The following is a 12,472-nucleotide window of genomic DNA, read 5'->3' on the forward strand; positions in this document are numbered from 1 at the left end:
TGTAGCCGTCTCGTATAGCATTAGATGGGAGGGAGGGGAAAAAGCGGTGCTATGGCAACAGATCCCGCTCTCTCGCTTTTGTAAGTCATTTGTATGAGACAGGGTGGGGCTAACCAGACCAAACAAAGGACATCTTGGTGGTAGTGCCTGGATTAAGGTGGATTGGGCGGCTAGGTAGTGTACTAACGTGTTTTTAAATCATTAAATAGACTTTAATCCGATTTTTAATCTGAATAATAACGTTTACTAGGAGATTTGAAAATCAATCACAGATTGAGAGCACTCCTCTGTGTGTCAGATAATGCGCTTGGGAAAACGTCCGGTTTTATTCTGTGGACAAATAGAAATATGACCATCAATTACAGATATGCAACACAGTCCTTCATAGTTTCAAATGAATGCGATTGACGTGGTTTGGAGAGTTGTGAATCACTTTCCCTGTACAGCTCATTCGACCACACGGTTCTGTCTTTGCAGTTGTACGTCGTTAGAGTTCTGAATAGGCTAAAGTACCATGACTAATAATATACTTCGTAACTTGCTAAAACTTGCAGCTGTTTTGCTATTCGCATTTGCATGATGCTGCATTGTTGTAGTTTTGAATCTCTTAATAATGGGTAGCTCTAATACTAATAGACTATACAGTCAGTATGTAACTCTTTTGAGACTGTGTGGTAATGCAGTCTGTGGAAGGACAGCAAGCAAGACGATAACATGGCTTGTTATTATTTACTGGAGAGCACCGAATGTAACTGATAAATGAAATCTTAGAAAGCACAGTCATATCCTGATCCCAGCAGTGGCACTTTGATCAGTCTGGTTTATTAGACAGTGCCCCCCAGTGGTAAGGTTGTCCACAGTGATGTTCATCCATTACCTACCTCTCAGTGTAGAAACGAAGGCTCTTTAGTTCCCTCTAAGTTAGTTTCATTTACATTTAGACCGCAGTTTGTGAAACTGGCGATAAATGTAGTTGCCAATGAAAACATTTCTAAACGGAAACATTATTTTGAAATGTTTTTTTAAGGAGAAATTTGGTCTAAATTATGCATAACCTGCCTCTGGCATCTGGCCTTCGTACAACACACAGAGAAATTTCTTACAACCTTTGTTGCAGTTACTACATTAATAGATGTTGTATCAATTTCCATACCCATACTGCACTGCACTTTATAAGTGAGGTTAGTGCATGCTGGGAAAGCTGTCATATTCTGCCCCATACCATAGATAGGAAGCTCTTAACTTGATGATGCAGTTTTTTTGTGTTTGTTTTGTTTTTTAAGCACAGACACATACTGTATGATTTCAAATGCAATTTCAAAGCTGCCTGTTATATTCAAATCATTAAATCATGTAACTTTAATTATGATTACAATATTCAATAACTAGCAGGTGTACTCATCTGTTAGTGTTTATACAGTGTCGTGTTTATTTGAATGTTTTGTGGCACAAATAAGTTACATTTTCATACTGTAATCATACAGTATGTACAGATCTTTACATACTGGAATCAAACTAATAAGACACACGTTTAAGTCAGAAATATTTATTTGTACTTGTTCTAAAAATTTTCAATATACTGTATACCAATAAACCAAGCAGCGTATCCTAGCGACCAGGTGTGTGTAATTCAGTCAGAAACCAGTAGCTGATGTATTTAATGATGTGTGTCTGCTTGCTACCATATATACATTTTTCCTGTTTGTCTTTGCTGTTTTCTGGGCTACCATGAAGAAGCCTTTTCACTTACAGCAATCTTACAATCAGATGGAAGACACACGAGAGATGGTATCAAAGCACTATGCTAAATTACAGTACAGATGACCATTGTAAATAAGTGAGCCTGACGCTCATGTGTTTTCTCATCTCATGTGCTTGTGTGGTGTTTAAAATGTGATAGACAGACCTTTACTGTTCTTAATCACTGGTTTTCAACATTTGTGTGCAACACATCCTGATTAGACTTCTGGCTTACTGGAACAGACCATGTTTCCAAACCCAGAGGCCTGAAAGGGTAATTTGAAACATGAATGGATGTTTTATATTAAAGAGAGAATAAACTTAATCAAAAACTAGAATCAATGTACTTTATTGTGGGAAACACACTGAGCTGTTGATCAAATCCTTTGGAAATGAACTGCATGGGACATTGATCTGAGAGAAGCCCTTTTGCTTTGTTCTCTTCACAAATCCATGCAGCTGAGGCCTGCAGATGCCAACTCATTTTAAAAAATGATGTAATTTGATGTGTCATCCAAGCAGATTGTGCAACAGCTGGTATTGCCACCCTCCTCCCATACCGTACAGTAAAGGAGCTAACCGCAAATGGCTTTATTCTTTCATTCTTTTTAATTATCAACCCGCTTTCAAAGCACACCATTCACATAACCCTTCAGCTACTTTCAGCAATGTCTTTCACCATATTCTTATATTATTTATTTGCCATTCTCATGCATCATATTTCTGGCATATAAAACAAGACCAGTGGTGGGCGTCACGCGCCTGGAAAACAAAGAATTGCCAGCAAAATAAAGGCATGATATGGACGGCTGTTTGCAAACAATCAGCCACAGAAATAAATGTGAACAGCATTAACAGTGACAGCAAGCAGCTGAAATGATGACTGGAACTGTTTTGTTCCAAATTCTTTCCAAATTCTTTTCTTTCTCGTTGTATAAGGCCTGAAGGTCTGAAGCTATAGATTGTACTGCTCATTGTGTTAGTGGTTTCTTTTTGACATGTATATATGGAGACTTGGCAGACAGGGTCGGGAATTATCTTGAAGCCCAAAAATTCATTAGACTGATGTAGTGATTCAGAAGTCTATACTGGGATCCATCTCCCAGGGAAATCCCATCCACTATTCATTCATCAAACACAGCTTCACAAGTGCAGCTCTCCGCAGTGATTAATATCCAACAGCTTCTCAGGTTTTGTTAGTATTATTATAATTGATTGTAATTAGATGTCAGGTAATGGCCGAGTTGAATTGGGGGACAGCTGCGAAATCATATAGCCCAGACAGATTAAGACACTCAGCATTATCGTAATGTGCAGGTGGGTTAGCATTTAGTTCAAATGAATTTACTATTAAGAATAGAGTATTATCTGTGCCTCTCAACTTGCTAAGTAGTCACAGGGAATATGGTTGCCTTTATTTAACAGACTCTCTTATGTATCTGTGTCAGACATTAAGGCTTAATGAAACCAGCTTTTCAACAGATAGGAATTAAAACGTTGTAGAGTCTCGTGTTAACCCCTCAGGGTCAGGGAAGTTGACAAGATTAATAAAATAAAGCTCACAAATAAGAGCACAGTGCCACCCACGCTTTACTCAGCATGAAGCAGACCATTTGAAAAGCTCTCTGTAATTAATTGACCACAGAAGATTATCATTGCGAAGGAGCTGGAAAGCCACCTCATACAATTAAGGCTTCGACTTGCTCAGTTTGTTTTCTTTCCAGTTTCCTGTTGCATTTGTCTCTGTGATATTGTATGTCATATTACATGGAAAAACTAAAAAGCGCTGTGTAATTCAATATGTTAACGTAACATTATTCAGCAGGTTTTATTCGACTTTATGACGCCAAATTATTTTATTCTATAGGGTAATGCAAAACTTTTGGTCCATAGCTGTACATTGTTCAGAACCATTCAAAGAGTTAGGAAAGCCTGCTGTGGCACTGTGTTGATAGAAGCTATAATGTTACTGGTACCTTTAAAAAACAAATGGGAGTTTAACAAGGAGCCACACATGCATGTCAAATATGATTTGTTGTTCAAATTTATGGGTGGTTTTACAACTGTCGTTAAATAGCATTGGCCAGATAAGGGTGAAGTATTTTTGAAAATGAAGCTGTGAACCATCCTGTCTTATTTATTTTCAATCATTCGTGTGAACTGATAACAGAAAGTCGGATTCTCTTTGTTACTGAAGGACTTTTCATTTATTTCCCAGTCTCAAACTGATCTGTAATAACATGAGCTGCTAGCCCAACACACCCTCACAAAATGACTATTCTTTGGCGGTATTTTGTTGTCTGTGTCATCGTGTACTTAAATCTCTAAAATCTTTTTTACTTAAAGGAGATTAACTGCACCTTACTCAATTTACAACCCACAATTATATCCCATTATAAAATGTGCTTAACCATTGCGGCAGCAATAATCTTCTTGCTGAGAATAAATTCTGTTTATTAAGGTAGATACATTAAATCTGGGAATTCATTTATCTTATTGACAGCTCTATAAAGTTCATCGAATGCATTTTCTGCATGTTGCGCTGTTTGTATCTGTAGATTCATAATCAACAATATTAATAATTAAACCTTTTAGCAATTTGACCAAAGGTTTTCAGGTTCAAGTGATTAATAATTTAATGTTTATAATTTCTTTTTTTTTCCCCCCAGTTTTTTTTTTTAATGTTTTGCTAAATGTCGATACACAGTTATGAAAATGTGTTGACCTCAGCAATGATGGTTAAGTCATTTTCATGGTTTGTGTGAAATCAGTATAGTTGTTTTAAATCAATCCCAGATGCTCATACACACAGTAAACAGGGCAGCATTGTGGAGTAGTGGTTAGGGTGGGGCTCTTGACCGGAGTGTTGTGGGTTCAATCCCAGCAAAGGTTCTTTACCTAGATTGCTCCAGTAAAAACCCAACTGTATAAATGGATAATTGTATGTAAAATATAATGTGATAACTTGTAACAATTGTAAGTCGCCTTGGATAAGGGTGTCTGCTAAGAAATAAATAATAATAAACTGTGTATCCACTTAATAAACAATAGGGTGTATGTGGCTGGTCCGACACTGTTACATCATCCAAACAGAGCCCAATATTATTGAAGTTAGGAATAAAATAGTATTTTCATTAATAAAAAAAAAAAAAAGCTTAAATATTTTACCATTTGTAACAGACAAAATACAAATGTTTGCATTTTAAATATATTATATAAATAGTAGTCTGTAGTCAGGCATTCTAAAGATTATTTTAATAATGATTGCGTCATGATAAATAAAAAAAAAGAACAAAGGCTACTTGATGCTCGGTGTGAGATTTTTATTTCAGTAAAACTAAGTGGTTGCTTTTAAAGGTACTGTCAATGCTGGACAAACTACTGAGGAGTTGATCCTCACTGTTGTCTAATGAGCTGCTATTAAGAGCAGTCTGCTTTCCTCTTGCCATGCTGATTCACAGCCCTCCATAATTAGACCACATGACAAGCTGGTTTCCACCTCCACCACTGTCAACAAACACTTTTTTGTTTATAGCTTACAGCTTGATTATGATTGACAGAAGACAAACACAAGGCATCTAGCTCAGTGAGCTGCCGTCTCCCCTTAGTTTGTTTTATGCTCCACCGTTGACTCCGAGACAATAAATTAAGCCTCAACTGAATAACCTTTGTGCACCATGATCCATATGACTGGGGGACTGGAAATAATTACGAGCAAGAGGAGGTGAATTTCACACCCAAGTCATCCTGTTTATTAAGTGATGTGCGATCAACATGCATTGAAACAAAGTGATTGCCATTTATTTAATTCAGAGTCATGTTTTCAACATGTGATGATCGTATGGGTAGGGTGGATAGGGTAAGAGCGAAGGTATTGTATGACCAAGGGCCTTGGTTATGGGCAAACACTCAATACAATATGAGGACTCATGTTATTTCATACAATCACATTTCCAGACATATGAAGACATGCTGTGAACAGATCCCTCTAATAAAAAATAAAAAAAAGCCATCTGATTAAGTTTACGTTGGATAAGCTCTTAATTCATCACACATGTATTGATTGAATACATACAGTACTTAGAACATGGGGAGAACTGGTCATAAAAAACACAGCTCAATTCTATAATTGAATTAGGCTTAAATTGTATCAGATTTACATTTTAGTAGTGGTACACTTATAAAAGGCATGTTTGACATTATTGGCAAAGCCCTGAACTTTTACACAAATGAAGTAACAGTCTGATTGCGGTAGAAAATCCTTGATTATCCTGTGAAAACAGAGGAAACAGGGAGTTTCTGGGAGGTGCCAGTGTTAGCATCATTGGATATTTGGTGCAGTGTCATTTTTAAGCCTACATTAGTCACAAATGGATCATTCTGAGAAAGGAAGATGCCCACACCTTGTTTTAAATAGGCCGCAGCTGATCTGTATGCCCTGAGGTTTCTCAGCTGCAAATTATTTCTTTTTCTTTTCTTTCAGGTGCTACACTTTTAAAATGTGTTTATTTTCCTTTCTGCTAGCTTTCTAATGTGGTACTAATTTCCTCTTGCATTTCTGTAGGCTTCATTTGGACACAGTTTGAATTTTAACAGTTCACCATTCTAGATACATTTACCCAATAAAGATTATTGCATGTGGACTGTGGACTTTGCAGGGAGTGAGCCAGCTTGCCTCCTAGACCAGGGAAGTCAGACACATTTTCATTTAACAAACACGAGCTGTGGGTGAACTTTCTACTTGGTGGTGACCAAGTAGAAAGGCACACTGATTTGACCCTTTTTTAATAAAATTTCTATTCCTTTTTAAGTTATACTGCAGCTCAGTGACCACAAAACAACAACAGCTAATGCTAACCCAAACTCCAATCTTTTATAAAGTAGGGTATTTGAAATATTTAAAATATTTAATATTTTATTTTACAATTTGCAAGTACCTTAATCCCATTTAAATACCTTAAGAGCCCAGAGAATATATTTTCCCCTTAAAAATGCAAATCCTCTGGGAGGGGAAAAAGGGGAGACAGAAAGGACAAATTGTGTGCTGTGACTTTAAAATTAGCCTCACCCATTTCACTGTATTCCACATAGTGTTCTGAATACCTTCTCAGCTTATCTTTGTTGTGAACACATGTAAGAGATGAGTGGTGAAAGAGAATGCTGTGGAAGTGCCTGTTTACCTGCAGGCTGATGAAGTCATGTGTCTGTCTGAGATTCCTGGTAAGATGTGTCCTCATCATCATTAACGCTCAGCTCTTAATCATCACAACCGGGTCACGGATGTGTCATGCGAGACCCATTCAGACATCAAAGATGTTTCTCATTGAATAGCAACAAGCGAACTCAAGATACTAATGTCAGGCCCTGTCAGCATGGTTTTGCTTCTCTGGCTGGTAACCAATCATTATACCTATCTGAGCTCTCCTCAGGCAGAGTGACGTCATGATGATTGTGTACAGTGTTTGTGGATTTGTTCATTAAATGGAACACTGTTCCTAGCTCTCACATGATGGGATCCATTTGAATGACCTGAACAGGATCTTAATGCTGCTGCTTTTTCACAATGTATTAATCCTGCTAATGTTTTCCCCCAGGCCTGACCCACTTATTAACATTACATAATGTTACTACATACAGTAAAAGCACATTGCCGGTATTAAGACCCCACTATCAGACAGACAGTTAAGTCACTGCAGTGTTCTGGTATTTTTATGAGCATACTAGCTGTTTGCTGACACAGGTAAATCAAGTGCACACTAAGAGGTGATACTAATTAGTAAATAAGTAAAATGCATCATGAATTCCTTCCCTGGAATCCCCCAAGGGGTCCCGCAGCATTCCAGTTTAATCGTTTACTGTATACTGTATTTCTTTACTCTCTCATTGGCCACTAAAACGTTTAAAGTATGAAACACAGATTACTGTAGGCCTATGTTCAACATTTGTCTAATTTCAAATCCAGTTATAGCGGTTTGCCAATGGTTCTTCAGGGACCACTTTATTTTTTATTATTTTTTTTTAATAATGGTAATAAAAACTTTTTTTATTTTTTTAATAAGGATATTAATTTTTGTTTTACGAGTTTTACGTCTGTTTCTGTGTCCCTTCAAATACAATTTTCTGTGATTTACCCACACAATCGTAGAAGTGTACCGTTTAAAAAAAAAAAAAAGTACATATAAATCCATTTATAGAAAGTCTGTCGAGAAAAACCACTGCATGCTTTTTACGAGCTGGAGTGAGGCCATTTTTTATTATTAAAACGCAGCACAACACCACTCCTTGTGCGATGGATTCATTTTCATTTTATTTTACAAACTCTGTGTGTCATAAACACAAGCCAGTGAAAACAAATGGAAGGAAGCATCAGCTACGGACATGTGTCAAATGAAATTATCTTCCAACAAAATCTTCAATTCTGATGGCATTTTGACGGACGTTGTAAAACTCATTAAATTCTCTTGCAAATTACAATACAAATGTACGTTTATTTAGCGCTTTTCATGCCAAGGCCACCTTCACAGCTTAAATTAAATGATCACCAATGGCCTTGTGGTTATAATCGGTTCCTGCAATGACACGCTGGTTACTAAATATAACATCTTAAAAAAGACAAAAAGAGAGACGACTACCCAGACGTGGATACCAATACATTGAGGAAGCCAGTGGGTGTAGTCTCACAGGAGGGTCTGAATTGTTAGTCGCTTCAGATGTTTACTCAATAACGGTGGTCTTTGACACAAGTTTCTCTGTAGTTCCTATGGTTAGGGTTCTTGATGATAAGATTCACGCTCCGTGACTTTCTGCAAATAAACAAATGGGGAAGGAGGTCCGGGTAGTGGCTGCCAGACAAACAAAAGTGTAAAACAAGCCTCTGCTTTTGTTAGTATTTTTTTTTTTGCACAGAGTTGTGCTGCACTTCGAGCCTGTATGACTGATTAGGCCAGTCTGTATCTCATTAACAACCCTCAGCTTGAGAACCTCATTTCAAATGCTATATGTGTGCCACTGCTTGCGTTGTAACATGCAAACACTGTGGCAATTGCATCATCTTGCTCTAGGCTCTGGGGAGCTGGGTGAGTGTGTTCCAAATTTATTACGCGATCAAAGGTTTCCATTTTGGGAAATGATGTGGTTTAAAGTTGTATCACGTGGTTAAAGTGGGGGGGGGGTGGGGTGGACTGCAATGAGGAGCATTTGATTATACGTGAAAACTGTCCAGTCATTGTGTGGGATAATCTTAACAACCATTATTTAAATAAAACAGGGTGCAGGTAACAGCTTCCCATACAATTGTGATCTCCTTAGATTACTCCCTAGAAAACTTCCAAAAAGACGTTCTTCTCTAATATACTAAATAAAATCTTGCACTGGATAGTTGATAGTTGAAGTTTTCTAAGAGGAATGACCTAGTGGGTTGGGCTCCAGATTCCCACTCTAACCACTGCCTATAGGACTGCACCCAGCTTCAAGTTTAACCCAGAGAATGGCTGGGAGGTCTGTTAATGTCTTTCTTCCTGAACGAAGTGGAAATCATTTCATAAATACTGTGCTTTGTGGTTAATGAAATCGGCATTTGGGTTAAGCATGAGCAAAACACAGTTGTCTTCGTACTGAAAAGGCAGACTAAGCAGTCTGGCTTCTCTCTCAGACTTTGTGGTTTGAAGTATTTCCACTTGTTTCCATGCCTCCTGACGACTTCAGCACATGGCACAGGAAATATCTCATTCTATCGGTCCCAAACACAAATAGCTTATAGTTGGCTTGCCTTTTTATTTAACTGGAGCCAACTGCATAATGTTAGCCTCTTAATATAATAGCCTGTCCAGGTTTTACTACGTGCCAAAGTAAGCATGACTTCGAGCTCACAGCAAAGTGCGACAAATTGGTCTCAGAGGACAATCCAGCAGAACCCAAATAAATGAATTTACTTCCATCCAGAATGGTAATCGAAAAACATGAGGATTTGAGAAGAGTGAAGTGAGCTGGACTCAGATATCACGGAGGAGGATTCATATCCCAGCGACCCAATCCCTAACTGATTGGACTTGAGCCAGACTTGAGGGCATGTGCAGAACAGCGCTAACAACCATGGAACTACTACACCATATCACCCGAGTTATTACCAGGTTTTCATCTGTGAAGCGTATCGACAAAAACATGAAAGCAGCTCAGAAAACCAGAACAGAGAATATACAGCAATGCAGACATTAGAATTGGTTTTGGTGTGTCTCCTCTCTCAGATCAAATAGCTGATAGGAAAGATCAGAAATCCAATATAATAAGAGACTTTTCCAGCACGTTTTTCAAGCGAATCTTCCATACTTTCTTCTTGAGTGCTTCCCAGCAGCACATTGCTGATCTTCATTAGGCAGTTAATAGTTAAGACAGTATAACATGGACAGATACAAAGAAGTGTGACACTGCAAAACTGGAATCATTCTGACCTCCTGTATAGTGAGTGCATGATTAACCAGACCCATTACAAACAGGCATGCATGTGGGCATCTGGAATGGGTTTAGCGAGTGGGTATAAGACATATAGATCACACTACATTCTGCAATGGGTTACCTGTAATCTACACGCACGTATGGGTTTTCTTTAACCCACTACCATATTTGATTGTATCATAGATTTTTTTTTTTTTTTTTGTAATTAACTATTGTTAGTTGTTTTATTCTTCGCTACAGTAATGAACCAGTTTGAATCTGTTTTGCACATTAAAGCATTGTCTTGTTAGTGGATGATTTCAGTCACTGTACAATTAAACATGAGCATGTAGAGAACTGTGAATAGCAAGGGTGCAAGGCTTTTATCAAGAATAAATATTTAATTTATAGATAAGGATCTACCTCAGTGTTATAATACTGTGTACTGGATACAATGACCATAATATTTCAATTAAATTATTTTCCTACAGTTTAATTCTGAATGTTGTCATATTTCACAAACACACACACACACACACACACACACACGCGCGTGCACACACACACACACACACACACACAAAGCTGTTCCCTTTTTTTAGAAGCACCTTCTGGTATTTCATGAATGTTATTTTAACCAGTAGTTGGTCTCAGTGTAAGGCCTGCCAGACCAGGGTGTTAATTATTCTTGTCAGCTTCATTTAGGGCTGTCTTTTTGCAGTCTGCTTCAGTCTGGGGTGACCTTTGACTTCAGACCAGGGGTCACAGACTGCCACAGAACTAAATAACTTATAATGTGAATAATGAATAAAATGCAGAGCAGGAAAAAGACAATTCCTTCCTTTAAATACTATACTGGGTGGTTCCTGGGGTTAAAATGGGTTACTTTATATACTAATACTAATACTAACACCAACACCAACACAACTGATAATAAATAATACAAATACAAATTCATAAAGAAAATGTTTATTCATGAAATATCAGATGGCACTCAAAATCACATATTTTGTTTTAATAATCAGGCACAAACAAGCATTTCTGAGTCCTTTCCCCCTATAAACCTGGCAATGTTTTTCTTGTCCTTTTCCTTTGAATGTGTCTACAGCGACCTCTGGTGCATTTGCTGTAATTTTAACAAATACAAAACAGTTGATTGTCGTATTGAAAGCATTATGTTAATCATTATTCCTGAAAATATTCCGGTAAACCAAATGGGCAATGGTTTACCAGTAATTATGGTTGTGGTAAAGTGTTTACAAAGTCATTCTGTAATAACACCCTAGCCGTAGCTCCACACAGAACCTTGACCTAATCGCTGTTAAGTTATTACTGGGGAAATAGAGCAAATTGCAGATAGGCCTAAAATTGCATCAATTGCTCAATAGTTCCTGTTAAATATTAAATTAAACCATTGTGCTTCTCTTTAAAATGGGGTTACAGTTAGACTTCTGTTGAATTAAATACATTTTTTATAAATACATACACAAAGATTTTAACTTATTCATTTTAAGCCATAACAGTTTTACAAACCGTCAGTGAATGTTGTGTTTCGTGAATAAGGATCACAGCATGCTTGTCCCCAGTTTGCAGCAGTGATATTTAAAATATACAGTTTATCTGTAGACTAGTCAAGCTTATTTCTGAAAAGCTCTACTGATCTGTCTTGAAATATGCTGGAGGATGAATGAATGAATCCCAGACCTGAACCTTTGCCAAAATGGATGAAGGGAACATGCTCACCCCTGTGCGTACCGCACCCCATAAACCAGGATGGGAGTTCCTCTATTTGGGAGCACCCCTAATATTTAGGGGATGCATCACTTCAACAGATATATAAAAAGGTGCATTTTCTTTCACTATAGAGCATTCAGTGATGAGCTCTTGAGTGGCTGTCAAGACTGTATGCTGTGATTCAATGTGGTTAATAAAGAAGGCTTGGTTATGTATGGCATTTGAACATGGGCATACGAGCGGGTTGTGTTCCATATATGGGTACAACACGTGGCAGGCTAGGACTGTAGTTTTATTTTTAACAGCAATGTTGTGAGCCAGAGACGTGAGGTTTCAGGAAACAGTGACACCTAGTGGACACCTAATGTTTCCACGTCTCTTTCTTGAAGACCAAAGGAGATTCAAAACTTTTAACATCACTGCCCTCTAGTCTGTATCAAATAATATAGCAACAGCATACATGTGCCATGGGGGACCATTCTAAAGTAAGAAAAAGCATCTGAAAATAATTAGCATTTAGAAGCAAATTGTTATAAGGACACATGCTTTTTATACTGGTTTTATACTG

This window comes from Acipenser ruthenus, chromosome 22 (assembly GCF_902713425.1).
Source record: "Acipenser ruthenus chromosome 22, fAciRut3.2 maternal haplotype, whole genome shotgun sequence".
In the NCBI taxonomy this organism is placed as follows: Eukaryota; Metazoa; Chordata; class Actinopteri; order Acipenseriformes; family Acipenseridae; genus Acipenser; species Acipenser ruthenus.